This window comes from Lissotriton helveticus, chromosome 5_1 (assembly GCF_964261635.1).
Source record: "Lissotriton helveticus chromosome 5_1, aLisHel1.1, whole genome shotgun sequence".
NCBI lineage: Eukaryota > Metazoa > Chordata > Amphibia > Caudata > Salamandridae > Lissotriton > Lissotriton helveticus.
In genome coordinates, this window is record NC_136065.1 from 900,203,304 (window position 1) to 900,209,303 (window position 6,000).

Consider the following 6,000-nt stretch of genomic DNA (forward strand, 5'->3'; position numbering starts at 1 on the left):
CAATCGGGAAGCTCTCGTCGCTCGCGCGCAGCAAGGATGGATGGCACTCGGACGCGCTGCTCACTGTGAATGGGCACGCACGCGGGCCTGCACGCGGCCTGCTGGGCCCTGCCGCTGATGTCATGGTTTAAGAGTAACAGGTACACTGGCGATATCCATGTCACAACGGCGCCCGCCTGCAATCGATCCCTCCCCGGAGCGGTGGAAGCCTCCTGAATGCTTTGTCTGTCGTCCCGGAGGAGGTGACCCGTGTTTACCTTTCTGAATGGGCGTGAGCGTTCAACCAGCCTGGTCTGGGCCAAGGAGTGTTGGATGTCTCTATTAACTGATTAAAAACAGGGATGCACAAAAGCAAGGAGCAGGTTCTGACACGTATCAGTTTGGTTCCTGAAACAATAGAGAGTTCACAGGGAGCAAGATGCACTTTGTGCAAGATGGTGTTAGCGCGGTGTGAAATAACTTTAACAACTTTAAAAAAACTCTCTAAGAACTTGTACAAGTTATAGCAAATAAATTAATTTAGAGGAGACGTGCACAATCATATTAGATCTTGAGATAAAATAGCGTTGACATCTAGGTTTACAGGCCTCTACCAGGGTCGAATTTGAGGAAATTAAAAGTGCATGGCAAAGGTCTTGCATTCCACCGCTATACAAGTCACATAGTACCATCATGGCGACAACACTCCCGGGCCCAACCACAAGTACTTAGCATGCATGCAAATAAATACACACCACACAAATTTTGTTATGGGAAAAACTGCTGCAGGTTTACTACACACAACGTTACGTAATATGGTGGGTTATCTTACAGGCGATCCAAGGGCAGGCAGCCTTCTTGCCACCTGCCCGCCTGAGGAGCCAAGCAGCACTGGGGCGAACCCCGTCTGTGCTGCCCCTTCTGGTGATCCTCCTCCCAGATCACGTGACACTTCTTACTCACGCCCCTTTCAGGGCGGAGCGTACCAAGGCAAGCTCCCGGTTGTTCAGGCCCACAACCGCCCGAAGGCCAAACGGGGTGCCGACACGGTTTCCAGGAACCTTCCATGAGGCTCCTGGGCTCTGGCTCTGGCACCCCTATGTGCTGTGCAAAGGTACCCTTCTGTACCCATTTACTTCCAGATCGCCCTGTAACTCCGCCTGCAACGAAAAAAGTACAAGATTACAAAATTCTCACCATGCTTCCTACCACCGACCACGCCGGGTAAGCGGTAGGGTGGGAGACGGCGTGTCCCGCGAGGCAGTGGCCGCGCGTGTCCGGTGCGATGACAAAGAGGCCGTCAGCGTGGTGAGGGGGACATATATACCCCTCACCCCGCCTCGCGCACCAGACATGACGCGCACTGCCCGAGCCCAGGCGGGGTCTTCCCGAGAGTCCCTGCCCCTTTGGGAAGAAAGGGGGATGTGGAATGCCCCATGGCACTAAAGGGGCCGCCCTCTTGAGTGGCCTCCTGCGGTGGCCTCGGGCGGCCACATAGTACCATCATAGCGACAACACTCCCCACCCCCAAGCACTTAGCATGCATGCAAATAAATACACACCACACAATTTTTGTTATGAGAAAAACTGCTGCAGGTTTATTACATACAACTTTATGTAATATGGTCGGTTATCTTACGGGCGATCCAAGGGCAGGCAGCCTTCTTGCCACCTGCCCGCCTGATGAGCTAAGCAGCACTGGGGCAAACCCCGTCTGTGCTGCCCCTTCTGGTGATCCTCCTCCCAGATCATGTGACACTTCTTACTCACGCCCCTTTCAGGGCGGAGCGTAGGAAGGCAAGCCCCTGGTTGTTCAGGCCCACAACCGCCCGAAGGCCAAACGGGGCGCCGACACGGTTTCCAGGAACCTGCCATGAGGCTCCTGGGCTCGGGCTCTGGCACCCATATGTGCCATGCAGAGGTACCCTTCTGTACCCATTTGCTTCCAAATCGCCCTGTAACTCCGCCACAGCTCTGGCAGCGGCCACCGTCGCCGACTGAGCCCCCCACCAAAACAGCTCCGCTATCCCTTCAACTTCTCATATACGGGCCCCCTGCCAACATTGGCAGGATACGCCATCTATATCCCAGTGACCCTTGACGTTGGACCGCCAGAGTCTCATGACGAAGGCCTTTCTGACAAGTGAACTTGTGCCAAGAACTAATTCTCCAGTGGGAAAGTTCCATCGCTTTACATGACTCTGCCCCATGCCACTAGGGCGGGGCGTATTCAGGCTCTATAGTTCACATGGCCCCCTGACTTTGCTGGTCGCAACAGGCTGCACCAAGTGTCTTGCACACCTGTGCCCCACATCTTAAGGGGCAGCAGCCCACTTGTTAGCTGCCCTCTCCCACACCCGCCTGCCCACTTAGGCTGTTAGGGTGAAAAGGAATATACTTTAGCATTTGCAGTCATTCTGCTCTCTAAATCATGCTGCACATGGTTGTCAATAACTAAGTATGTGACTAAGAGCAAGGGATCGGCAACTCAGCTCCCTCTGTGGTGAATCCCCCTGGGCCTACCGACTCACAGAATGTCTGGATTATACCGTGCCCTCTGCCGGTCATATGGTGCCTACTTTTAAGGACTAACTAAGTCCTGCTTGCACCCTCCCTAGCGTATACACGGATAGGGAGTCGGGGGACTTCACCTGTCCACACTGCGCAGCCCCAGGGGTTGAATATAACCTGCCCTGTTCGTGTAAATTCTTGTAGCACGCTGAACGTGCCACATGCTCTATTACATAGTCTTTCGTGCTTGACACCTTGTAATCCCCATTTCTTGGGACGGCAGCACAGGGTGGCCTTGGACAGTCCGCTTGGTGTGCCACGATGAGTCACAATGATCATGAGGACCTAAAAAGCACCCAATTCCCAGCTGAGCGTACCTCAAACTTGAGGATGACTTCACACAGCTGTAAGGCCACTTGCTAAATCAAGACTCACAGAGATGAACTAGGCGTATGAGACAATGAACAAGGCTGCCCGCCAGCACTTGCCCTGCCTCCCTTGTTCCATATGGGAATTTCGCCCGCTCAGCTCTCTCTGGGGAAGCCCCCTAGGCATACCTGCTTAGAGGATCTGTTAGGTTTGATACAGGGTGCACTGTCTGAATAGGGTGCCTAACCTTAGATGTGGGGGATGCCACACACCGCCTAGGTCATGTGAACCTTAAACAGCACACCCATTTCCCCCAGGCGTACCTCTAAATGGGACTGGCTCCTCCCAGCTGAAACGCTCCTCTGGGCTGTGCAATAGCGGCCCGGGATGACTTTAAACAATCAGCTTGGTGTGCTACCACAAACGTTATTGGCCATGATAACATTACGAAGCACACAATTTTCACCAGGGCGTACCCCTCAATGGAACCGGCTCCCCACAGCTGTAAGACCAGAGAGACACATATATTCAACCTATTTGCTGGTTTCTGCCACTTGGTACCCTACTGGTTTCAGCTCCGTGTTTATGTGAAGCGCGCGTGCCCCCTGGGCATCATGTCGCTGATAACCATGTATGTTACCCACTCACTGATGTATCGCTAACTGCCCTTATTTGGATAGAAGAAAATCTGATTGATTCCTAAGGACTGTGGACTTAATACTCCAGCCCAGTTTTACCCCAAATTATGGGACAGGCCAAGAAGTAATCATGCCCTTCAAGGTACCTCTACCACCGCATTGCCTATCAAAATATTTGGGACACCGGTCGCAGAAGATGCCCCTTCCCGTCTCATATTCTGGCCCCTAGAAGCATAACCCGGGGGCGGACAAATCTGTGGGAACCAGGGGGGAATCTACTGTGCAAAACCTGCCCTTTCCTGAATATAGGGACCTCAAAAAGGTCTATATACCTTGTCGTCAATTTGGCATTAACGCAGTGTTTACCCAACTTTTCTGCGCCACCGCACACTTGTTAGCTGACAGCTACAACCACCCGCCTGCTGCCCTGGTTAAAGCGTGGGTGAATATGTCCTAACGAAAGCGACCAGATACCTGCCCTTGGCTGCAGTGGAATGCCCACCCAGTATACATGGTACCTGATTCTATATGGAGCCCGCAGGAGTTCCCCATGGAGGCCCTCGTAGCCAATTGAACAATGCAGTCTCAGTATTTTGCAATGCCTCTCTTTACGTTGAAATTTCCTGAGTAAGTGAAAATTATACTTTCACACCATGGAGCTGGTAACCGGTGGCAAAGGCAGACTGTTAATTGTGGCTTCTGACATTACCTCTGGATATATACTGCAAGACCACAGTACACCTACAACACGCCAGTACCATTGGCTTTAACAATGCTTTTTAGTTGCTTAAGATAACTGAGGCCAAAATTCAGGCTTCGCTGCGTAGCATATTGAACATGCATTCATTCTGAACGGGTGGGACTGTAACCTTAACATGTAGAACATTGCATTAAGTGTCTCCATTCGATGGGTAGCAGGCTCAACAGCAATTGGGACCCTTACACTAATCAACTTCCACAACCGCCAGACAGGTCACCTGCACGTAAGCCATGTGCCGGAAGCGGAAAGATGGAGCCCTATGAAATGTACCACCAGGGGATAATTTTACAGCATTGGCAGTATTTGAACCCTGGCCTGTGAGGGCGGGCACCAGCAAAGGTACAATCCTTACCACCTTTGAGCTATAGTTCTTTAGTGTGAGCAGAAATCTGCGATTCATACTTGGCATCAAGGTCGATAATGCACATATGACTACCCTAGCTGTTCCTTGCCGCTGGGTCATCCTACCCTATGGAGCCCCACAGGGAGACCAGGGAACATTAAATCACCCTCACTCCCTAAGCTTGAATCTTTGCTTAGCCTAGGTGCTGGAGGCGATGTGTACACCTTCCACCTGGTCCCAGACAGCGGTGAAGAGTTCCAGAAGGACCTGGCCAATATAAAAGACACCAACAGAGCTGAGGGAGCCCTGAGAAAGCTACAAGGATTGTCTACGGGTTAAGCATGAGCGGATTTTGCGAATTGGCAATCCGCGAACTTGCGTATTTACGGATTCGCAATCCGCAAAATCCGCGAACTCTCGCGAATTAGCGGATTTTTTTTTGTGTGTTCGCAAGGGTTTCTGCCAGTTCGCGAGGGTTGTGTACCAGTTTGCAATTGCGAACTTACTTGTCGGCTCGCAACGGCCGCGACTATGTTGTTTCTACGTCTGGTTCATCATCACAGGTTCACAGCACCCTCTGTTTCACCACTGCCACCCTCTGGTACACCCATGCCACCCTCTGGTACATCACTGCCACCCTCTGGTTGGTTTATCACTGTAGATTATGGGGGTGAAAAAAAGCAAGCACACCTGCCCTGCTTCAACTGACATGAATTAATTTGGGGTTGATTAATGTGTCACTGAATTTAAACTTCCAGTCTGGCTGGCACCTGCTTCCTTATCTGTAATTTGCTTTCTGTTGCAGTGCAATTTTTTTTCACAGGACCTTTGTGGCCTATAGTTGCAAGTAGATTGAACTTTTGCACCTGCTGAGTGCTTTCAGTTTTGTCTGTAATTGCTTTCTGTTGCAGTGTAATTTTTTTAACAGGACCTTTGTTGTATACTTGTAGCTATTCTCTGAGCCTGCTGTGAGGGTCAGAGCAGGGTCATAGAATAGTTGCAAGTAGGCAAATGAACTCTGAAGGGGCCCCTGAGGAAGCACTACAGGGAATGGTTACTAATGATAAGATTGAACTTTTGCACCAGCTGAGTGCTTTCAGTTTTGCAAAAATCCAAATATCCAGCAGCATCCACAAAAAGTAATCCTTCCAGGTCAAGATCCAAATTAAAGTGACCAGCACATGAAGAAAGCACTAGGAGGAGCCTGCTGGACAGGAACAGGAAGTTGGAGACTGTGGGGCACTTCCTTCCTCCCACCCCCCCTACCCCCAAAATGGACTCCTTACAAAGAAAAAGAGCAGGCAAATGTCAACCTGAGGAGTTATTCTGATAAAAATCATAATTGTCAAGGTTTATGCTGCCTGCTGGTGGATTTCTTGTGCGAAATTGCAAATTTTGCA